This window comes from Myotis nattereri, assembly GCF_964212035.1.
Source record: "Myotis nattereri genome assembly, chromosome: 7".
In the NCBI taxonomy this organism is placed as follows: domain Eukaryota; kingdom Metazoa; phylum Chordata; class Mammalia; order Chiroptera; family Vespertilionidae; genus Myotis; species Myotis nattereri.
In genome coordinates this window covers 37,331,670-37,356,682 of record NC_138082.1, presented here as the reverse complement: position 1 = coordinate 37,356,682, position 25,013 = coordinate 37,331,670, and the positions used below count along the sequence as shown (strand labels likewise).

The 25,013-nt window shown below is 38.9% G+C and overlaps 1 pseudogene across 1 annotated transcript; it reads left to right on the top strand.

The window, feature by feature from the left end:
- Nucleotides 1-13,351: 13,351 nt before the first annotated feature.
- On the top strand, nucleotides 13,352-14,340 carry LOC308522573 (large ribosomal subunit protein eL6-like; annotated as a pseudogene). The gene has a single exon. The product of its transcript is annotated as a large ribosomal subunit protein eL6-like (transcript).
- Nucleotides 14,341-25,013: the final 10,673 nt, after the last annotated feature.

Here is a 25,013-nt window from a genome sequence, read left to right as displayed (position 1 = left end):
AACTGGGTGGAGAGGTGCAAAGAGGGGGAGGAATGGGGGATATCCGTAATATTGTCAACAATTCCACTTCAAGATATTTATCCAAAGAAATAAAAAACACCAATTCAAAAATATACATGCACTTCTATGTTCATTGTAGCATTATTTACTTACAACAGCCAAGATATGGAAGCAACCTAGGTGCCCATTGGTAGATGAATAAAGAAGATTTAGCGGTATACGTATAGAATGGAATATTAGCAATAAAAAAAATGAAATCTTGCCTTTTGCTCAGATACAGAGAACATTTTGATGGTTGTTAAATAGGGAGGGGTTGGGGGATGGGTGAAAAAAGGGAAGGAATTAAGATCTACAAGTGAGGGTTATAAAAACAGTCACGGGGTTGTAAAGTACAGCACAGGGTATATAGTCAATATAATAATTATGTAAGTTATGTAAATGTCTAATCAGTATGTTGTACAGCTGAAAATAATATAATGATAAATGTCAGCTACAATTGAAAAGTAAATTTTGTTAATCCTTCAGTAATTCATTCTCTCTCAAGTCACCAAAAAATATAAGACTCAATAACATGGTATATCAAAAGGCTTAAATCTAAGTCACCCTGTCATGGCTTTAGAAAGATAATTTAATGTGCATTCACTATAATAAGTTTGAAATGCAGAAAAATACCTATTTTACTGCAGAGATTACATAAGTTTTAGATTTTATTTTGCTGATGTGTCTTATATAAACTTAGAAAAAGCCTAAATAATAAGAAATTTCCCAGTACAGGGCTGGGAAAAAGTAGGTTCACAGTTGTGAGTACATGAAACGAGAGGCCCGGTCACAAAAATTTGTGCACTCAGGGGGAAGGGGGTCCCTCAGCCCGGCCTGTGCCCTCTCGCAGTCTGGGACCCCTCAGGGGATGACCACCTGCTGGCTTAGGCCCGCTCCCCGGGGGATTGGGCCTAAGATGGCAATCAGACATCCCTCTGGCAGCCTGGCCAGTCTGGGTGAGGGGCTGAGAGCCGTTTTCAGGCTGGTGGTTGACTGAAGCTCCCAACCTCTCCTTTTTTGCTTTTTTTTTTATTCTGGGATTTATTTACCTTCTCTGGCTGTCACTGGAGCTGAGAGCCGGCTTAAGCTCTGAGGCTCGGCTCCAGCTCTGAAAGCAGGTATCTGGGTTTGTTTGGCTTCTATAATTGAAACACTGTTGCAGCTCCAGCTCTGAGGCCCAGCTGGCTGAAAGCAGGTTTCTGGGGTTTATTTAGCTTCTATAATTGCAACATTGTTTCTTAGAGTGCAGCTCAGAGGCCAGCAGCAGCAGGCAGGGAACCTTGGCTTCCTCCATCACTGGAGCAAGCAAGCCTCCTGTTTGCTTCAGCTGCCTGGCTTCCAGCCACCATCTTGGTTGGCAGTTAATTTGCATATCACTCTGATTAGCCAATGGGAAGTGTGCTGGAGGTACGGTTAATTACCATGTTTGTCTATTATTAGATTGGATTGTTTATGTATTTGTTTATTGTGTTATTTCTATTTTTATACAAACAACTGTTAACTTACTTTTGCCTACCCTTGTATTTACAGTTATCTTCTCTGAAGATAGAAGCCATGGCTTTCTTATTTTCTGCTCTGTTTTCAGAAGCTAGCACATACATGTACAGTATATATTCTAACTAAACTAGAAATATTGTACTATATTGTTAAACTTGTTTAGAATGAATTTGCAGTAATTCAATTATGATAAATTATTGGCTAGAAGTTATATTATGCTTTAAAAGTTGTAGCTGATGGTCTAGAAATTTAATTAATTAGCAAATGTTATAATGCTTAGGGGGTATTATAGTAGATATTATGGAAAATTTTCTTAGAAATTACTTTTATTGTATACTTAAAGTAGCTTTGCCTAGTAATAAAGTACTTATTCCTTTGAAAGGAACTTTCTAAAATAACTTTTATGGCTTCATATTTTTTTTTTTATAAAAGTGATAGACTTCCCTGAATGATATTTATCAAAAACAACATCAGGTGCCAGCAGAGGGCAGTAAAGAATAAGCAGAGACATAGAAGATACTTCATTACTTAGAAAATGCTGGTTCTACCTCAGTAGTGAATGAGAATTCACACAGACTAATTTACCTTTATTTTTTCACTAAAAAGATCCTGAATGTCTATTACATACATTTGACTACAAGAAATTGTAAAGAAACTAACACTGTATTTTTATTATAAGTCCAAAAGTTTATAATCTGCTTTATAGCAAATAAGAAATATTCAAATGTGTGAATGATATGAAAGAATAAATTCAAAAAAGTCATATAGACACAAATGTTATGTATATTGAGGCTCAACTTCTCATGAATTATTTCCACCAATGAAAATGGTTTCGCCCTAACTAGTTTGGCTCAGTGGATAGAGTGTCGGCCTGTGGACCAAAGGGTCCCAGGTTCGATTCCAGTCAAGGGCATGTACCTTGGTTGCAGGCACATTCCCAGGAGGGGGTGTGCAGGAGGCAGCTGATCAATGTTTCTCTCTCATCGATGTTTCTAACTCCCTCTCCTTTCCTCTCTGTAAAAAAATTAATATTTTTTTTTAAAAAAAGAAAATGGATTCTAGATAACCTGTATACATGGATTGCTATTAAGAAATAATAAAACATTCATTAAATTGTACTGATAATACTTTAATTTTGTATCCAAGTCTCCTTAGAATTTTGGTGTTTATAGTAGTACTTTAATTCAGGAAAAAAGAGTCTCACTGTTAGATCTAAGAAATGAGTTCCCTAGATTCTAGCTCTGGTTCAACTACTTACTAACTCTAAGTTTAGACAAACTGCTAACTTCATCTCTGTACCCTTGTCAACTCATCTGCTAAACGGTGAAATGAAATATCTCTTCTACCTACTTCATCAGGTAGTCGTGTAGGTAAAATGAGACAATGTGTTTTTTTAATTAGCATACACCTGCAACAAAAAAGGAATGTGAGAAATTCTGTAAGGCAATGAATGACATCATTTCTTAATGAAAATAAAGAAAACACACAAACACAAAAAAAAAACCACAAAGAAACAAAATAAAAACGGAACGTTAACTTATAGATTGAGAGAGAAATGAAAGAGAAAGGCTTTTTGAGTCATATCAAAGACAATGTATGGACTTTATTTGGATTTGAAAAAACTGCAAAAAATATTTATGAAACACCTGGGATTATTTAGAATTCTAATTGGATATTTGATATTAATCAAGTGTTGTTTTGGGAAGGGGAATTGTATTTAGGTGTGTTCATGGTATTTATAAAATGACAATAATGTCTTGGATTTGCTTTAAAATAAGCCAATGACCAGGATGTGGGGAGATAAAGGAAAAAATAATCTAGGGGCTGGAGGTGGTTGTTAAATGAAACAAGAATGACTATATCTTGTTAGGCATTACAGCTGAATAATGGAGAAACAGGAGCTGATCATACTCTTCTACTTTTTCTATTTGAAATTTTTCATAATAAAGTTTTTAAAGAACTAATTTCTTAAAACACACACACACACACACACACAAAATGTTGTCTAAGATATTAGTGAAATTTTATGTAGAACCCCAAATGACAAATTTATAATCATCTGTCAGAAAAATTTGTTTACTGAATTAGAAGAGGTAGGAAAATTACAGGAGAAAAAAATGGAATTGGTTGGCACTAAGCAGGACTATTTTGGAAGAGAATATGTGCAATTCATTTTCCTTTCATTACTCCCTCCCAACTTGGAACCTTGGAGCCATTATGCTATTTAGAGCCTATGTGATTGACTCAAGCTATCAGAATGCTGGAAAATTATGATCCTGCTTCCTCACTCAGGTCAGAAGACTGAATTCTCAAGCACAAAGAATTGACTAGAGATTGTCTAGTCAAAACTGAAGACTGGTAATACACTGAGGTCTCACTATCTTCTGAAAGGGCGATCGAACTGAATGTGCCTCGTGGGGTATATTCCTAGTGTGGCCTCTGCTGCTCCCAAGGCCATTCCCCTGAATCCATCAACCTCTTTCTCAACAGCTTAGTATTATTCTCTCAGTGTTGCTTCTATACAAAAACTTGTGTATATAAAAAAACAGACTTTGTCCCTATAAACAGCTCTTTAAGAGAGTTTTGTGTGCTGAGTAGCAGCCATCCCAGATGATTCTAAATAATATTACTCATTTAAAAAACATGTATTAAACCCAAGGTGCTATAGATAGATACAACAGTAAGTAGTTGTGCAATGAATACATGAAATGGACTCAGGATTCTAGTCTGGAATTCATGTACACCCCCAACCCCTCAACTCTTTCTGTGTTCCCGTAATGTTTTCCATAGAGGCTGGACCATTTCACTTCCCCACCAACAGTGCACAAAGGGTTCCAATTTCTCTAAATCTTCACCAAACTTTGCTATTTTCTGTTTGATAGTAGATATCTTTTTTAAAAAATATAGTTTTATTGATTTCAGAGAGGAAGGGAGAGAGAGAAACAGCAATGATGGGAATCATTGATTGGCTGCCTCCTGCACGCCCCCTACTGGGGATGGAGCCCGAAACCCTGGCATGTGCCCTGATGGGGAATTGGACCAGGAATTGAACTGTGACTTCCTGATTCATAGGTCGAGGCTCAACCACTGAGCCACAGCAGCCGAGCTGATAGTAGATATTGTAATGAATGTGAGGTGATGCCTTGTGGTTTTGAGTTGCACTTTTAGCGTACTGTAATTATTACTTTTTTTCATATCAAAATATTTTATGAGAAGTTATCAAATTTATATTTTCAAACCTTGCTTCATAGTATTTTCCCATCTGAATGTCTTTTTCATCCTCTATCTCATCCTTTAAAACCAACTTTGCCTTCCTCTGTGAAGACTTTACAGACCTCTTCACACTGATTTTTGAATTTCTAAAAGTATCTCAATCTCTACCATATAACTTAGTTTATATTAATAAAAAACATAAGCTTTTATTTAGCCTTATATTATTCTCCAATTATGTCATGTGTTATCTACCAAAGTAGATTGTTAAATCTTTAAGAACAAAAGAAATTTCTTTTATCCTTATAACCTTTAAGAGATGCTGAAGTACTTTAGGCTGCTGAACACTTGGTAGTTGATTCATTTAGTTTGCATGACTTTCTGCCTGTGACATTTGAGTTTACAGAGTAAACACTTTGTCTTCATAAAACTGAATTATATATAGACTAGAGGCCCAGTGCACAAAATTCATGCACTTGGGGGGGGGGTTGTCCCTCAGCCTGGCCTTCACCCTCTCCAATCTGGGACCCCTCAGGGGATGTCTGACTGCCGGTTTAGGCCCGATCCTACAGGATCGGGCCTAAACCGGCAGTCGGACATCCCTCTCGCAATCCAGGAACACTGGCTCCTAACCACTCACCTGTCTGTCTGCCTGCCTGCCTAATGCCCCCATATGCCTTCCCCTGCCAGCCTGGTCACCCCCAACTACCCTCCCCTATCACCCTGATTGCCCCAACTGTCCTCCCCTGCCGGCCTTGTTGCCCCTAACCCCCTGCCAGCCTGATCTCACCCCTAACGGCCTCTGCCTCGGCCCCCATTGTCATGGCTTTGTCCGGCAGGAAGTTGGACGTCCAGAAGATGGCCAGTTGACCTGGTTAATTAGCATATTACCCTTTTATTAGTATAGAGGTGTTAAAATCTGCTATATAATGTCAAAAGTAAAAGCCATTGTCTAATGAAGCATGTTTTCCCTTTCTTAAAATAAATGAGAACAGTAATAATTGTGCCTTGCAACACCAACAAACACCTTAGTTGTTTAATATATATATATATATATATATATATATATATATACACACACATATATATCTGATACATATAATATATATGTGTATGTGTGTGTATATATATATAGTCTTTATTCTCTATCTTACTTCTTCCAAATAACCATATTCCTTTCTCCTCTACTAGCTTTACTTTCTTCCCTTGTGACTTTCCTGGTATTTGACTTTTTTTCAAGTAAATATTTTTTAACATTCTTCATTTGGGATAAAATATATCATATCAATCCAATGAATAAATACCCCCACACAGATCTGCCCTACATGAAATGTGTTCCCTCAGCTGTTGGCCAATTCATCCATTATGGGATCAAGCCATAAAAAGTGAATCCAGGCAGTAATTCTCCAATTAAAGAAATTCTAGAGTCTAGTTTTAGTCCTGAATCATAACTAGTTGGCAACAAAAGCTGGCATGCCTTGATATGAATAAGCCTTAACAGAAAAACTCCTCACCCAGCCTCAAGATGGACTGCTATTATCCAGTAGGTCTTATAATTTAAGGGAGAAATGCATTCAGGTGGCCATTTATACACAGTATTTTTAAATACCATTTTGGCCAAATTACTATCAAAAGAGTGCTGTCAAGTGAAAATTTAAAAAGCCAGTAATGTCTTGAACTTTAAAAGCTCAGCCCAGCTAGAAGTCAATGTGTGTCCTGACACTATGCTGGGGGAAATAGATTTGTCCATGATGATTAGCAGATCATTCGCTGTTAGCAGAATATTGGCCAAACCTGCTTCAATTCTATGTCTCATCTTCAAGATACTCTTCAAACTGGCCTCCTCCATGAAATTTCCCTTGACAAATGAAATGTGGCTCCACCAACGACTGCTTTATTCTACCTCTCATTTGTTTTCTGACTAATAAATCCAGCATCCAGGCATTCAAATTGTATGTTTCAAGAGGCTCAAATGTAATGTGGATAAGACACCTCAAAAATCAGGAAGCTAGTAATTATAATATTTAAAGAGGTTTCTAGTTAGAATATTTAGTATCATGTTTTAATTAATTGCAAAATGGGTATAAAATAGATATTTAAAAGTCAAAATGTATCTCACATTTCAACTATGGGAGTTAAAAGTGTTTGTAAATTATATTGTGCATTTAACAAAGTGTTGAAGATATGAGTTTAAAATTAAACTCTAAACAATATTCTAGAGAGTCAGAAAATTTGATTCTAACCATTCACCTTGTAAGTTTAGGCTTGTTTATCTGTCTGTTGCCCGGCCCTAAACTCTCTGAACCTTGAAGACTAGAACTGTGTCTTATTCACTTTTGATCCATGGACTCAGCATTCAATATGTATTTGGAGAACAAATGAATAAAATTTTAAATTATGTTCACAAGTCCATTTATAAGAAATCCGCACAAATGTATATAAACTACCAATAAACAATTATTCTTTAAACTTTATGCTGTAATCTTTTATAGTTTTCATTAGAATTAAATGCATCAGCTACAGTATTTTTATTGAATTAGCCAAGATTACTCTAGTGTGGCTTTGGCCAGGTAGCTCAGTTGCTTAGAGCATCGTCCAATACACCAAGGTTGTGTGTTTGATCCCCAGTCAGGACACATATAAGAATCAACCAATAAATGCATAAATAAGTGGAACAATAATCTCTCTCCCTCCCTCCATCCCAACCTCCCTTTTCTCTCTCTCTCTCTCTCTCAAAAATTAATTTAAAGATATTACACTAGTGAAGTTGTTTATCTTTGTAAGGGGGTTTTGAACAGGATATTTTATAATCCAAAAATAAAGTAAAAGACATATTCAATTTCTTTTTTCCCCTCAAAGCTTTTCATTAGCGTGTTACCAACCCTAATAGGATTGATTGGTTTCTTTTATAGCTTCCTGTTTGGTCCTTCAAGTTAATGTCCAAAAAGTCACATTTAATGGATTTATTGTTTAAACTGTCTCATTTTTTTGAAAGAACAACTCTTTGCATTCCACAAATTACAGACCTATTGCTTATAGCAGTCCATCTAAAATGCATGCCAGTTTCTTTCTTGAATTCATATCATTCAACAAAAATTTATTGAGCACTTACAAGATACTAGGCTTTGTTCTAGTTATTTAAGATGGTAAATTAATTTCTTGACCTCATGAAGATTTTATTCTAGCAGGGAGATATAGATAATAAACACAACGTAAGTAAACATTATAGTATGTTAGAAGGAATATGTCTGGAATTTTTTATAAAAGGTAGAACAGAGTCAGAGAGACTAGGAGAGCACAGAGCAGAAGTGGAAGGGTTGCAGTATTGAAAGGGGTGGGATAGGGTAGGTCATTGTAAGGACTTTAACTTTTTTTAAATTATTATTTATTTATTTAGAGAGAGAGAGAAATGAAAGAAACATCAAACAGTTGCCTTCTGAACAGGCCCTGACTGGGGATCGAACCCAAAACCTGGGTATGTGCCCTGATCAGAAATTGAACCTGCCACCTTTTGGGATATGGGACAATGCTACAACCAACTGAGCCACACCAGCCAGGGCAAAACTTTAACTTATTTTTAAAATATATTTTTTACTTACTTCAGAGAGGAAGGGAGGGGGAGAGAGAGATAGAAACATCAATGATGAGAATCATTGATCAGCTGCTTCCAGCATGCCCCACACTGGGGATCGAGCCCACAACCAGCAACCCAGGCATGTGCCCTGACCGGGAATTGAACCGTGACCTCCTGGTCCATAGGTCGACCCTCAGCCACTGAACCACGCCAGATTGGCAGGACTTTAACTTTTAATTTAAGTGAAATTGTCAAATTCTGGAACCCAAAAGAAGATCCTAAAATCTTCCAGAGAAGTAACACACACACACACACCACAGGTTACCTACAGAAGAACAAGAATCAGACTGTAATTGGAACTATGGATATACTGGAAGAATGTGTAGGAAAGCATTCCAAGTCCTGAGGGGAAAAGATCTGCAACCTAGAATCCTATACATATCTATCCAGACACAAATAGACAGAAAATAAAAATAGTCTTTCTTACATGGTTAGTTGATGGTATGCCTCCACTAAATGGGGGCATACATAAAATGCATGAGATCCAGGAAACAATGACTCCAACCCAAGAGAACAATGAAGCAAATCATAGGACAACTGCTGTGCAGGAGGACTAACAATGACCTGTGTCACATTGCAGTTAGAGAGAGGCCCTGGGAGAGCAGCCTCTGAGGAAGGAGGAGGCCGTAGGGCATACCCATGTTTGTGGTCTTGGAAAAAACTTGGAGTGTATAAGAAACTTTTGGTGGGGTATAGAAATGCAGAATGCAATCAGACTCTGTAATCACAGCATTAAACCCACAGAGTAAGAAATATAATTTGAGCCTACTCTTTGGCTTTCCAGTGAGCTATGTTTTTTCTAAAATATAGAAATAAATTTGTCATAAAAAATGCAAATACTATTACTGATTTTCAGTTTACCAACATGAAAATAAGTATATTTTTGCAAAAAAAAAAAAAAAAAAAAAAAACAAAAAACCAAAACACAACACTGTAAGAAGGGTAAGTGAAAATTTAATGAAATTGGAGCTCTACGGGGTGCGGTAGAAGGGATAGAACAGAGGATGCTGGGCAGCTCTGCGGCCTCAGTGCTTGCCCCAACTCCAAATTCGAGTCCTGGCCACCTCCAGCCGGCGGAACCCGGCTCGCAGCGTCTGGAGCTGCGGGATCCCCGAGTTGGTCTTCGGATCAGGAGGTGAGGGCGCAATATGACAAATTGTCAGTCTAACCAACCAAGTGATGAAGGTGATGCTATCAAAGTTTTTGTGTGAATTCGTCAACCTACAGAGGGTTCAGGATCAGCTGACGGAGAGCAAAACTCGTGCTTAAGTGTCCTCGACAACTCTCCGGCGGCACTCCAACAGGGGGCCCAAGACGTTTGATCATGTCGCCGGCATGGACACCACTCAGGAGTCTGTGTTCTCAACCGAGGCCAAAGGCATTGTGGAATCTTGCATGAGCGGGTATAATAGCACCATCTTTGCAATATGGACAGACTGGCTCAGAGAAAACATATACTATGATGGGACCATCTGAATATGATCATTTTTCTCATAACCTGAGAGGAGTAATCCCACCAAGTTTTGAATATTTGTGTTTCTTAATTGATCATGAAAAAGATAAGGCTGGCCCTGACTGGTTTGGCTCAGTGGATAGAGCATCGGCCTGTGGACTAAAGGGCCCTGGGTTCGATTCCGGTCAAGGTCATGTGCCTTGATTGCTGGCACATCCCCAGTGGGGAGTGTGCAGGGGGCAGCTGATCGATGTTTCTCTCTCATGGATGTTTCTGACTCTCTATCCCTCTCCCTTCTTCTCTGTAAAAAATCGATAAAATGTTTAAAAAAAAAAAAAGATAAGGCTGGAGCAGGAAAGAGCTTCCTTTGTAAATGTTCCTTTATTGAAATCTACAATGAGCAGATCTATGACCTACTGGACTCTGCATCAGCTGGAGGGAGTCTTTGTTGTTGGTGGAGCAGATGGTGACCTCAGCGGCTGGAGCCTATTGGGTGTTGTATTAAGGACGGAGAAACAGGCATGTGGCATCGACTTCAATGAATACAGAATCCTCAAAAGTCATCTCATACATCCTTTGCCATTACAGTAGAATCAATGAAGAAAAGCAATGAGACTATGAGTACACAAACCTCCCTACTCAATCTGGTGGACTTAGCAGGATCTCAAGGCACAGAGACACCCATGCAGGAGGGATGAGGTTGAAGGAAGCACATAATATAAATTGACCATTGAGCTTCTTGGGCCAAGTGATTACCACCCTTGTCAATGTGGGAAACGGAGACATGTTTGCTACAGAGACTCCAAGCTCACCTCAGGAATTCCTTGGAGGTAATGCCAGAACAGACATAGTTGCAAATGTTCATCCTGGATCCAGGTGTTTTGGGGAAACCCTGGCAATGCTAAATTTTCCTCAAAGGGCCAAGCTGATTAAAAATAAGGCAGAGGACACCCAGGTCAATGTGAGCCAGCGCCAAGTTGAAGTGAAGAGGCTCACAGAACACCTGGCCCAGCTCCCTTCAGGGCAGATACTACCAGAAAGCTTTCTGACCGGAGAGAAAGATGAGACTGCTTACATGAAGTATTTCCAAGATTTCTATGAAAACTTATAAGAAGTAATGAAGTTTGAAATTGACCAACTTTAAAAAAAAAGAAAAACTACAAAAGAGAAAATGAGGCTCTGAAACCTGGTCTGAATAATTTGATGGAGCTTTTTGAAGCAGAAAAAGAACACAATAACAAATTATTAATATAATTTGAAGAGGATAAAGAAAACAATTCTAAAGAAATCTTAGACATTCTTGAGTCTGTGTGCCAAGAAAAAGCGAAAGAGACGGCCAAGTGTGAGCCGCCGATGGCAAAAGTACAGAAACTGGAAGAGAGTTTGTGTGCTACTGAAAAAGTCATCGGTCGTCCGGAGAAGTCTAGAGATGCTGACAAGGAAGTTGTAGCGGAACTCATGAGCCAGACTCAGGAGCTGAGAACATCAGTCCCTGAGAAACCATAGAGCTGAAGCAAGAGCTGAAGGACATCAACTGTAAATACAACTCTGCTTTGGTTGACAAAGAAGAGAGCAAAGTGTTAAGAAACAGGAAGTGGGTATTCTGGATCTGAAAGAAATCCTTGGGCTAAGAATACTCACTCAAGACAGAGCAGGATACTCTGTGAGGACCTGGATTATGCTCCTGAGCAGCTGAACATGCTCACGGAGGCCTTGAAGAAGCCCTCAGGGCTCCTGCAGTCTGCCCAGGAGGAGCGGGCCAGGAAGGAGGCCCTGATCCAGGAGCTTCAGCATGAGTTAAGCCAAAAGAAAGAGGAAATAACAGAACAAGAATGAATATAACTTCAAAATGAGGCAGCTAGAACATGTGATGGGTTCTGCTGTGAGTATCCCCAGAACCCTAAAACACCGCCTCATTTCCAAACTCAATTGGCAAAACTCCTGGAAACACAAGAACAAGAAATAGAAGATGGCGGAGCCTCTAAGATTTCTTTGCAACACCTTGTAACAAAGCTAAATAAAGACAAAGAAATAAAAAATGCTGAAATCCTCAGAATGACAAAGCAGTTGAGTGAGATGGAAAACCTACACCTGGAAGGTGAGCAGTTGAGAGAGAAAAACTGGCTTCTGCAAGGTCAGCTGGATGATATTAAAAGGCAAAAGGACAACAGTGAACAGAATCAGCCAGCAGCTGAAGAATGAAGAACTTATCAAAGAAAGACTGGCCGAAAATAACTTAGTTGAAGAAATGCTGAGACTGAAAGCAGACCTAGAAGAAGTCCAGAGCGCCCTGCAGAACAGAGAGACAGACCACCTTAGAATGATTGAGGAAGTCGAAGGAACCAGAATGTTAGAGTCTAAAGCATTCCAAGAAAAGAAACAGCTGAGATCAAAACTGGAAGAATTCTATAAAGAAAGGAAGAGAACACTCCAGGAGGTGGAAATGTAAAGGAAGCAGGTAGAGTGTCTCGCTGAGGAAAATGGCAAGTTGCTAGGGTCACCAGAACCCAAACCAGAAGATTCACTACGTGGTGTGGCTGGAGAACGTCCAGCTTGCCAAGGAGACAGAAAAGTTGCACCCTGAAAATATATTTTTAAAGAAAAGAAAAAGTGTTTCTATGAGCATTCTGCACCTGTACATGTCGTTGACAGTCGGCAATCTGCTGTGTAGAGGGCACCACCCTCTGCAGGGCTGTAGATCAGCTCTGAACGCTGGGAAACCCTTTGCCTCTTAAAAAAAAAAAAAAAAAAGCCTGTGGCTGATGTTTATAATGGAGGCTGGCCAGGTCACGTTTTCCTGAGATATTAACCTGATCTCCCTGAGTTCTAGGTCAGAAGCTCCCACAATAGTCAGTGCTCCCAAAACTTGCAGTGGGGGTCATGGCTGATTGTGCAGTGTCTGTAAAAGCAAACTTGTTCACATAGATCATTTTTGTATTCCTACTTGAAGTATTCTCATGCACATTCATATGACTGCAAACATGGTCATTTTTCAAAATGTAATAAATATTTTTCAAATAGTACAATAAGTTTTTAAAAAGAAGGGATAAAAGACATTATTGGAACAATCAATGAAACTGGAGTAAGAATCAGAGATTAGATAAAATATTGAATAATGTTAAGATTCCTGAATTTGATAGTTGTACTATGGTTAAGTAAAGAAAAATATTCAACTCGTACTTAGGAAATACATTCTGAAGTATTTAAGGGTAAAGATCCATGGTATAAGCAAACTATTCTTTAAAGTTTCAAAAAATAATTATATGTCTGTCTGTATCTGTAACTATATCTATATCTAGATAGATAGGTGATAGATAGATAGATAGATAGAGGATGATAAAGCAAATGTGGCAGAATATTACGAATTGGTTCATCTGGGTAAAATTTAAAACAAAATTAAATTTTATGTTGTTGCCTCTGGTGAGTGAAACAGGAAAGGAGAAATCTTTTTTGGTTAAGGTTCTTTATACTATTTTATCTTGAAGTCGTGTTTATATAGCTCTTTCCCATCTTGCAAAATGGCAGGTGAGAAGAACACTGAGAAGCCGGATACTGCGGAGAAGCAGCCCGAAGCCAGAAGGCCGATGCTGGCGGCAAGGGTAGGAAGGGTAAGAAGGGTAACTCAAGGCCAAGATGCCGAAGAAGGGAGCCCAGCTGCAGCCGGAGCCCCTCCTACTCAGAGGAGTTGGTAGATATTCCTGGTTGGCTATGTATTCCCAAAAGGCCATGCACATGAGGAAGGATTCAGCAGCTAAAACCAGGATCGGAAATAAAAGGAAAGAGAAAGTTCTTGCGACTGTCACAAAATCAGCTGGTGGCGACAAGAAGGGTAGTATTGGAGTGGTTAAACTTCGAAAAATCCCTAGATGTTATCCTACTGAAGATGGGCCTCAAAAGCTGAAACCCTCCAGTCAGCATGTGAGGAAATCCAGGCCAGCATCACCCCCAGGACCATCCTGATCATCGTCTCTTGGTGCCACAGAGGCAAGAGGGTGGTTTTTCCAAAGCAGCTGAGCAGTGGTTTGTTACTTGTGACTGGGTCTCTGTCCCTTAATTGAGTTCTTCCACGTAGAACACACCAGAAATCTGTCATCACCACCTCCACCAAAATTGATATCATTGTGTGACAATCCCCAAACATCTCACTGATGCTTAATTCAGGAAGAAGAGCTATGCAAGCCCAGACACCAGGACGGTGAGCTCTTCGACCCGGAGAAAGAGGAACACAAGATTACAGAGCAGCGCATGGTTGACCAGAAAGCCGCAGACTCACACATTCTGCCCAAAATCAAAGCTGTACCTTATCTCTAAAACTACCTCTGCTCTGTTCGCTCTCACAAATGGGCTTTATCCTCACAAACTGGCACTCTACATTTCTTACAAAGAACCTAATTACATAACTGATCTATTAAAAAAGTCATGTCTCTATATTTACTACTTTGGTTTTATTTTTAAGTTTGAAAATTTTAGGAGTCCTTTATTGAGATATTTTCAATCACCAAGGTAGGTATTTGATTGCACCTGCTTTAAGAATTCCAGATTGCAATTCTCTGTGGGGAATTTTTTGCACTTCTCTATGGGAAATATTTTGATCTCCACAAAGTCATTTTGTTTCCAAATATTTTGAGGCTGGTCAACACCCCAAATTCAATTCTGTTGAATATGGTTCAGTACCAAGTGCATGGCCCTCTGGTCACACAGTATCTTTGCATTTCCTCAACTTTCACAAGAAAATCCATCCTTCACCCAGCTCAGTTGGCTGATGAAGCTATAACTCCATACTTACCAACAGCATAGAAGAGTGGCACTCAGGCCCTGATCAGGAAATAACCTCAAACTCACTACCACTCGAAGTTTTACAAAAGCTCAATTGAGAAGAATAATAATTACAGACAGTGGCCTGTGGGATCTACAGTCCATTCTCCCCTCTAAATAGCCTAAAATGTTTTCCTAAATTAAGCCAGGCCAGCAGAGATCCACAGACCTGACCACATCTTCTGAAATCCCCACCCCTGCCGAATTGCCTTTTACTGAATTTGGCTTGGGTGTTGGTTATACATTATGACACAGTGAAGGATGTTGTAAGAAACAGCCCTGTGAAAACCTGTCAGCCTGACTGGAGAATAGTGTCCACTTCATTACATAGTGGCTTCTTTGTGAGAATTTACAAGAGAATTTTCTTCCCGGTCTCCCAACCAGAAATAATTATGCTACTCTTGAGCAACTAGCTTGTTTTTTTTATCTCCTAAACACTGTGAATCATGTAACTGATCGCTTTTTCCTTCTCGATTTTGTCTGCCAAGAATCTTAGAGGTAAATCTGTGGTCGGTCGCTAGCAGGACTGCAGGACCTTACAATTTCTACTTTGTGTGTTAACCTTATTTCCAGCTTCATTGTTGAATCAGGAAAGCATCATGGAGCCAGAGTGCCCAGTGTGAGCCCAGAGCTGTACCACTTACTGCTTATATGGCCTCAATCACTCCTCCAGGCCTCGCTTACCTCCCTGTAGAATGGGAGGATAATAGTACTGATCCTGGGGGTTGTTGTCAGGATTAAATGAATTCACATATGCAAAGTGCTCAGAAGAGTGCCTACCACCTAGCAAATGGTCTATGTTTAGGCATTATTATTTTTACCTCACCTTTTCTACTCTCACTTTTCCTTTATATTGATTTCCTCTTCCACCCTTGTTAATGTATTTTTTCTTATTGCATGTATATAAATGTAAGCCGCCTTAAATGTTTTCTGGAACAAAACTAGGTATAAACAAAAGCAACACAGCACAAAAATTGCCAAAATATATGCAGCAATTGAGAATAAATTAGAAGTAACCAATATGATGATATTGATTTTTATAAGAAATAAACTTACCTAATACCACAATATGGATTATCACCTAAATAAGCTTTAATCTAGCATCTTTCAGAATCTACTAGAAGTCTAATCATGCCCTGATTTTATCCTAATTACAATTTGTTTTGATGATGGGTTTCTGTGAGAAAAGGCTCCCCCTTTATGCCACATAACTGTTCCAAGACGGAAGACTACGTGAAACTCTTAGCCAATAGACAAGCTCCTAGGAAAGGGATTTCTCTGCTTCACCCTTGCTTCTATGAAGGTCTGCGCCTCCAAAGAACCATCCCTCTGGCTGCTCAGCTGAAAAGGCAAGGCCTCCCTTCCCTCCCCTGTGACTGTGGAAACCGTTCACTCAGGTAAAAGTCAGATGCCTGACAAAGAACGATGTAGGACAGAAAAGGATGTTGTTTACACATACTGCAAGGTTTTATTCCTGCTATTAAATATATTTCAGGAGAAATGAAATCCTGTGGTTCATTTCTCTAAATTGAAACAGCACTGCGCTGCTCTTCTCACACACTTTTCTTCTCACTCTGTCTCTGATGGTGGTTGTTCCCAGTCTGGCCTTGGACTTAGGTCAGAGGTCATCAAAAGGAGCCCTTGCGGTGCAAAAATACTTTCTTCAAATTATTAGTTGCTATAAATTAGAGCTTTGTTCCTTTGGCCAGTGCACTTCACAATGTGGTTACAGTATGGTTTTTTTCTATTATAATGAAAGTAACCCCCAGAACATGTCTTCTATTAAGCCTTTTCAACCATCATGAGATGACTCTATTTTAACTGAAAGCAGGTTTTAATAAAGGAAAGAAGTTAGTCAACAAATATTTACTCAGCGCCGCTTTGGGCTCAATGGCGTCATAGAGCTGGCGGGGATCAGTGAATGGGTACTTGGAGAGGGTGGTTGGGGAAGGCCTCACAATAGGAGAACAGAGATGTAAAGGGGCCCATGGTGAAGGGATGAATTATAGCTAAGGTGAGGCATGAAAGACACCCAGACAATGGAGAGAGGAGGGGTCCTAGAGCTACCTGTGCGGATTGCTGAACAGCAATCAAATTCTGAGTCCTAATCTGGGCTCTCTCAACTCACTGCCCTGCTCCCTTCATCTTTCAGATGAAGGTAATAATGTTTGCCCTGTCTGAACCGTGGAGCTACTGATGTTTGAATTAATGGTTAGGGAATAAATTGAGCCCTACAGGCATGAAATATTAGGAAAGCACAAGGTTCAATTATGTTGTTTTCCCTGTATTTTTCTCCTGTTTCTTTTAGTTCTGGCTTGTTTTTGTTTATTTGTTTTTTAATAAGACAAACGGAGTTTATTCCTCCCTCTCTGTGAACCAACCTCACAGGTCAGTTTATTCATTCTTTTGTAAATACAATTTTTATTGATTTCAGAGTGGAAAAGAGAGTGAGAGATAGAAACATCAATGATGAGAGAGAATCATTGATTGGCTGCCTCCTGCACGCACTCTCCTGGGGATCGAGCCTGCAACCCTGGCACTTGCCCTGACTGGGAATCGAACCATGACCTCCTGGTTCAGAGACTGATGCTCAACCACTGAGCCACACTGGTGGGGCCAGTTTATACATTCTTTACCTAGCAAGGGCAGTCTAAGATTGTCCTCTATGCTCTAGGGCAGTGGTTCTCAACCTGTGGGTCGCGACCCCTTTGGGGTCGAACAACTCTTTCACAGGGGTTGCCTAAGACCATCGGAAAACACATATATAATTACATATTGTTTTTGTGATTAATCACTATGCTTTAATTATGTTCAATTTGTAACAATGAAATTGGGGGTCACCACAACATGAGGAACTGTATTAAAGGGTCGCGGCATTAGGAAGGTTGAGAACCACTGCGCTAGGGTCAAGGTCAATACAAAACTTAAAAAAAAAATGTTTTACTATTTGAGACAAACTCAGTCAACCATTTCTGGACTCAGTGTGTAAGCATTAACCCTTGCCAGGATGTCTTCCTTAGAGAATTTACTCTCATCAAAGCAAAAGAGCACAGGATTTCCCTGGGTCCTTGAGGTAGGAAGGAGAACTGTGTAAATAAAAGCCCTAATAGCAGCTTACGTGTTTAATGTGTCAACTGTTGTAGAGAGGTGGATAGAACCCTAAAAGACATAATTTACTTTTTCTACATCTATACAGTTCAATTAAACTCTTTTCAAAAATGCTTAGATTTTATTCTAACTTCCATTTTCTTATATGTACAACAATAGAATAGGGTAAACCTAGAGGAAATAGAAGGCTAGAGAAGGGGGCAAAAATTTAGGAAAACTTTGAGTCAAGTACTAAAATTTATTGGGAGCAGCAAAAGTCCATGAAAATATTTATAATTCAAGTCTTTAAATACTTAGAACTGGGTGTTTGTTTGTTTGTTTTTTAAAAACACATTATTATGGGAAATTTCAAATGTACACAAAAATAGTTTACAAATCCCCAGATACCCATCAGGTAGCTTCATCAATTTTTAAATCATTGCCAATGTGTTTCATCTATGCCCCAAATCAATTCCCTGTGCCTCCCTGAATTTTTTTTTTTTTTATTGATTTCAGAGAGGGAGAGGGAGAGAGAGATATAGAAACATCAATGATGAGAGAGGATCATTGATCAGCTGCCTCCTGCACACCTCCTACTGGGGATTGAGCCCGCAACCCGGGCATGTGCCCCCAACCAGAATCGAACCCGGGACCCTTCAGTGTGCAGGCCAATGCTCTCTCCACTGAGCCAAGCCAACTAGGGCTCCCTGAATTATTTTTAAGAAAATCCCAGATATCTCATCACTTCATCAGTAAATACATTTTGTTTTTCATTTGTTTTTCATTCGTTTTTCATACAATCATCAGTTCTCATTTTTCTGGGCACTTACGTTCCATACAGTCATCACAAACTCTGAATTAGCAAATACTGAACCCATTGCTCTTAGAGGAAATACAAGCCTCTGGTCACATTTTTTTCAATTGGTCATATATAACCTTGTTTTATGTGTATTCCTGAAAACCTGAACTGTTATTGATTAATTGCTGGAGGCTAAATGTGGACAAGTCTGAGAGAGAACAAAACTCCAAGGGGAGCCAGTCACTGAGGGAGTCCTCTCAGTTTTGTGAGTGTTATCTCCTGAAGCTCTACCAAGTCCTCACAGTTATTATCAGAGGGAAATCTCCCTTTGCTGCCAGCAGGGGAAGGAAGAGGAACCGTTCTGAAATACGCCAGAGCATTCTGTTCTTCTTACCAAGCCTGCTCTCAGGAGAAGCTATTTAGCAGAGCCTGACCTGCTGGCTATTCTGGGAGCCTGACCGACCCGGGGGGAGGGAAAACCAACCCCAGTCCCCTCTAGCCATCCTGTTCCACCGAATGCGGGGGTAGGGTAGAGGAGTTCAGGCAGAGAAAAACTTGTAAAGTGCACAGTCCTGAGGCACAGATCTATTGTGATCCAATCACAGATGTAGGACACTTACCCTCCCCATCTACACCTGACAACACATTAGTGAAGGCTTACTCACATCGTGTCCAGCTATCAAGTAAGATCCTATCTGGCTATCAAGAGAAGAGAAAACTATAAGACACACTAAAAGACAAAAAAACACAGTTTGAAGAGACAGCAAGCTTCAGAATAAAACTCAGATATGGCAGGGATGTTGGAATTATCAGACCAGGAATGTAAAACATATGTAATTAAAATGCTAAAGGCTGTGATGGATAAAAGATAGACAACATGCAAGAACAGATGGGAAATGTAAGCAGAGGGATGGAAATTCTAAGAAAAAAGCAAACAAAACAAAATGCTGGGTATAAAAAAATAAAGAATGCCTTTGGTGGGTTTATGAGTAGACTGAACATGACTAAGGAGAGACTCTCTGAGCTTAAGGATATGGCAATAGAAACTTCAAAACTAGAAGGCTATCAGAAAAAAAAAAAAACAGCTGGGGAAAACACAACAGAATACCCAAGAACTGTATGACAACTACAAAAGAGGTGACATACATGTAATGGAATACCAGAAGGAGAAGAAAGAGAGAAAAGAACAAAGGCAATATTTTAAACAATAATGACTGAATTTCCCCCAAATTAATGTCAGATATCAAACTACAGATCCAGAAAGTTCAGAGAACTCATACTTCCCCTGAAGTAGTATAGTGTTATTAGAAAGTGGACTTGGATTAGTTGTAAATGTATATTACAAATTTTAGGAAAACCACTAAAAAAAGTAATAAAACAACTATATCTGATGTGCTAGGAGAGGAGAAGAAATGAAATCATACAAAATGCTCTATTAAAACCACAAAAGGCAGAAAAAGAGTGGAAAACACCCACAAGTGAGAGTGCTGGGTCATATGGTAATTTTATTTTTAATTTTGGAGGGCTTTCCATGCTGTTTTTCCATGGTGGCTATCCCAATTCACACTCTGATCAAGAGTATACAAGTGTGCCCTTTTCTCCATACTCTTGTCAATACTTACGTTTTGAATTTTATTTTCTTTCAGTTTTAGTGAAATATAATTTCAAATACTGTATTTTATAAGTTTAAGAGGTACAGCATAATGACTTGACTTATAAGAAACCCACTTTAAATGTAAAGCCCTATATAGATTAAAACTAAAAGGATGAAGAAAAATATACCACGCTAACACCAAACCAAAAAATGCAGGAGTAGCTATATTAATTTCAGACAGAGCAGACTTCAAAGCAAGGATAATTATCTGGGATAACAAGGGGCATTACATAATGATAAAGGGGTTAATTCTCTAAGAAAACATAACAATTTTCACATGTATATGCCTAACAACAGAGCACCAAAATACATGGGGCAAAAATTGATAGAACTTCAAGGTAAAATAGATGAATCAATTATTATAGTTGGAGACTTCAACATCTTCCTATCAGAAAAGGACAGACCCAGGAAAGACACAATTAAACTCATCAACACCTTTGACCAACTGGATATAATGGACATCTATTGACTATTTTACTCAATAACAGCAGAATAGACATTCTTCTCAAACTCACATGGAACATTCACCAAGATAAAATGGCATCCCATTTTACTTAGAATAAAATTAAAACTTTTCCGTGACTTACAACCGTCTTGATGAGGTTACCCTTGCTAATTTTTCAAGCTCATCTGGCACTGCTCTCCCTCTCTTCCACTACCTCCAGACATACAGGTTTTATTTCTATTCTGTAAATTCCTCAAAATCATTCTCCACCTTCAGGCCATTTCACTTTGTTTCCTTTGCCTAGAATATTCTTTCTCCCAGATATTTATATGATTAGTTCTTTCTTGTCTTTTAAATCTCAATTTGAATCTTACCTAAAAAGCCAGTTCTTCTTGGTCTAATGGATGCTAAGTGAAATAAGCCAGTCAAGAGAATGACAAGTAGCATATTATTTCACTTATATGTGGAATCTAATGAACAAAATAAACTAACAGAGTGGAGACAGACTCACGGATACAGAGAACAGACTGACAGCTGTCAGGGGGGAGGGGGTTGAGGGCTGGATGAGAAGGGTAAAGGGATTAAGCAAAGAAAAAAAAGAAATACTCATGAACACAGACAACAGTACGGTGATTACTCGAGGGAAGGGGGTATAAGGAAAGGTAAAAGAAGGGAAAGTGGGGATCAATGGTGATGGAAGGAGACTTGACTTGGGGTGGCAAACACACAATAACAATATACAGATGACATATTAAAGAACTGTATACCTGAAATCTGTATAATTTTATTAATAATGTCACCCCAATAAATTAAAAAAGTATTTTATTTAAAAAGAAAATGAGTTCTTTAAAATCTTGCTGCTCTTATTTATAACAACCTAGTTTACGTAATTGTGTATGGTGGTTATCTAAAATAAAATAGGAAATACATGAGAAGGATCCAGTTTGAAGAGATTGAGTTCAATTTAGAACCTGTTGAGTTTGAGATAGAATGTCACCAGCATAGATGGAACTGGTCCCCAGGAAAGTTACATAGTTCAATATATAGTTACCAGTGCATAGGTTGCATGAGAATTCATAGATTTGTCTCAAGTAATCAGAAAAGAAAGACTATACAAGGATTGATGGTAGAAGACTATGAAACGCCACCCATTTCACTGATGAGTGTAGGAAAAGATACCAAAATGGCCTGGAGATAAAAGTAGCAAGAAAATAAGTGAAGAAGGGGAACACAGAGAAAGGAGAAAGACATTTTCAGAAGAATGAAGTGGCAAAACCAATAAGAAATTAAAAGTATATATAAAAAAAGGACAAACTAAAAAGCACTCATTGCTTTGGAACTGAGAGATCACTGATGGTCTGGGCTAGATCATCAAGTCCAATTGCAATGGATTGAAGATAGAGAGTTGGAGGAGATGACAGTCAACTACTTATTGAATGGTTGTCTTCTTCACCAGATTTTAATCCCTACAAGGGCAGAACCCAATCAGTCCAGTATATTCATGTTTTCCAGAACTCACCAAAGTGTTAAACATATAGTAGGAACTCCTACCCTCAATATAAACAGGAGGGGTCAGGGAAGGTAAAGAGCAAATGAAGACCGGGGAGGGAGGAAGGGAGGGAGGAAAGAAGAAAAAGTAATGGAGAAAGGAAGAGGGGGAAAAAGAGGAAGAGAAAGAAATGATACAGCAGTGGGTAGAGAGGACTTAATTATTTTCAAGGCAGAAACATATTGAGCATATTTTTATGTGCATGCAAGAAAAACCAAGTGGGAAAATTTAAGACACAGAAAAAAGACAAATAGAAAGAGCTCTGTGAAAGGGTATGAGATGGGATCAGGAAGTAGAGGAAGAATTATATATTCATAATGGAATGAAAATTAAGTAAGACTGGCAGAATGTTAAAAGACATAAATGACCTATCAAGGGTAATTTTTTTAAAAATATATTTTATTGATTTTTTACAGAGAGGAAGGGAAGGAGAGAGAGAGAGAGAGAAACATCAATGAGAGAGAAACATCGATCGGCTGCCCACCTGCCACTGGAGATGTGCCCGCAACCAAGTTACATGCCCTTGACTGGAATCGAACCTGGGACCTTTCAGTCCGAAGGCCAACGCTCTATCCACTGAGCCAAACTAGCCAGGGCAAGGGTAATTTTTAAATTATTTCATTGTACTATTATTTTATTTGTTTAATAATGCAATTATGTGAAATAACAAATATATATATGTTCAAATTCATATTCTTTTTTTTTTAATATATTTTATTGATTCTTCACAGAGAGGAAGGAAGAGAGACAGAGAGAGTTAGAAACATCGATGAGAGAGAAACATCGATCAGCTGCCTCCTGCACATCCCCCACTGGGGATGTGCCCGCAACCCAGGTACATGCCCTCGACCGGAATCGAACCCGGGACCTCTCAGTCCGCAGGCTGAGGCTCTATCCACTGAGCCAAACCGGTTTCGGCCAAATTCATATTCTTGACTGAATACATAATAAGCCAGTTATAATTTGTACTTGTATCAGAATTTTTCTTTTTTAGAAAAATTTTCTACTTTAGCTATAAAACACATTACCTCTGAAAGTGAGGTAGAAATAGAACCACGGATAAGGAAAAATTATGCTTAATTTTCATATAACATAAATGACAGAATTTCACTTAGAACTCATTTAGAAATGACTTTTAGAACTAATAAGTGAATTTAGTAAAGTTGCAGGACATAAAAATCAATATTCAAAAATCTGTTGCATTTCTATACACTAATAAAAAAAAACCATCAGAAAGAAAAAATAAAGAAAACAATCTCAATTACATCAAAAAGAATAAAATGCCTAGAAATAAATTTAAGCAAGGATGTGAAAGACCTGCATATTGAAAACTACAAGAAATTAATGAAAGAGATTGAAGACACAAACAAATGGACAGATTTATCAGAACAATCAATATTATTAAAATGTTCATACTATTCAAAGCAATCTATAGATTCAATGCAATCCCTATCAAAATTCCCTGGGCATTTTTCAAAGAAATTTGTATAGAATCACAATAAAATCTCAAATAACCAAATCAATCTTGAGAAAGGACAAAGCTGGAGGCATTGCACTCCCAGGTTTCAAAGTATATTACAAAGCTAGAGCAATCAAAACAGTACGGTATTGGGATAAAATAGACACATAGATCAATGGAACAGAACAAAGATCCCAGAAATAAACCCACACACATATGGTCAATTAATTTATGACAAAATTGCCAAGAATATACAATGGAGAAAGGAGAATTTCTCCAACAAATGGTGTTGGGAAAACTGACAGACACATGCAACAGAATGAAACTCAACCACTACTTTACACTGTACCCCAAAATAAAATCAAAATGGATTAATGACTTGAACATAAAACCTGAAACCATCTAACCTAATAAAAGGGTAATATGCTAATTAGACCAGGAGACCTTCCACACATCCTTCTGGACAAAGCCATGGTGGTGGGGCCGAGGCAGAGGTGGTTAGGGGCGGTCAGGCCAGCAGGGTGGGGACAGTTGGGGGTGAGCAGGCCAGCAGGCAGGTGAGCAGTTAGGAGCCAGGGGTCCCAGAGTGCAAGAGGGATGTCCAGCTGCCGGTTTAGGCCCGATCCCACAGGGCAGTCGGACATCCCCCGAGGGGTCCCAGATTGGAGAGGGTGCAGGTTGGGCTGAGGGACACCCCACCCCCCGCCGTGCATGAATTTTGTGCACAGGGCCACTAGTATAAAACTTATAAAAGAAAACCTAGGGAGCAAGCTTCTTAATGTAAATCTTGGTAATCGTTTTTTGTAAATGACACCAACAGCAAAACTGAATAAGTGGGACTACATCATACTAAAAAGCTTCTGAACAGCGAAGGAAGCCAACACAATGAGAAGGACTTAATATCCAAAAAATATATATAAGAAACTCATACAACTCAGTAACGAAACAAAAATATCTGATTAAAAATGGCCAAAAGACTTGAATAGACATTTTGCCAAAGAAGACATGCAAACGGCCAGTAGGCACATGAAACAGTGCTCAGCATCACTGATCATCAGGGAAATGCACATCAAAACCATAATGAGACATTTCATACCTGTTAGGATGGCTGTCATCAAAAAGAGAAAACTTAAGTGTTGTCAAGAATATGGAGAAAAAGGAACTCTGGCTCACTGTGGGCGGGAATGTAAATTGGTGCAGCCAGTATGGAAAACAGTACGTGGTAGGTGCCTTTAAAAATGTAAACCTAGAACTACCATATGCATAGCAATTCCACTTTTGGGTATTTATCCAAAGAAAACAAAAACACTTACTTGAAAATATATCTGTACCACATTATTTACAATAACCAAGATACGAAAATAACCTAGGC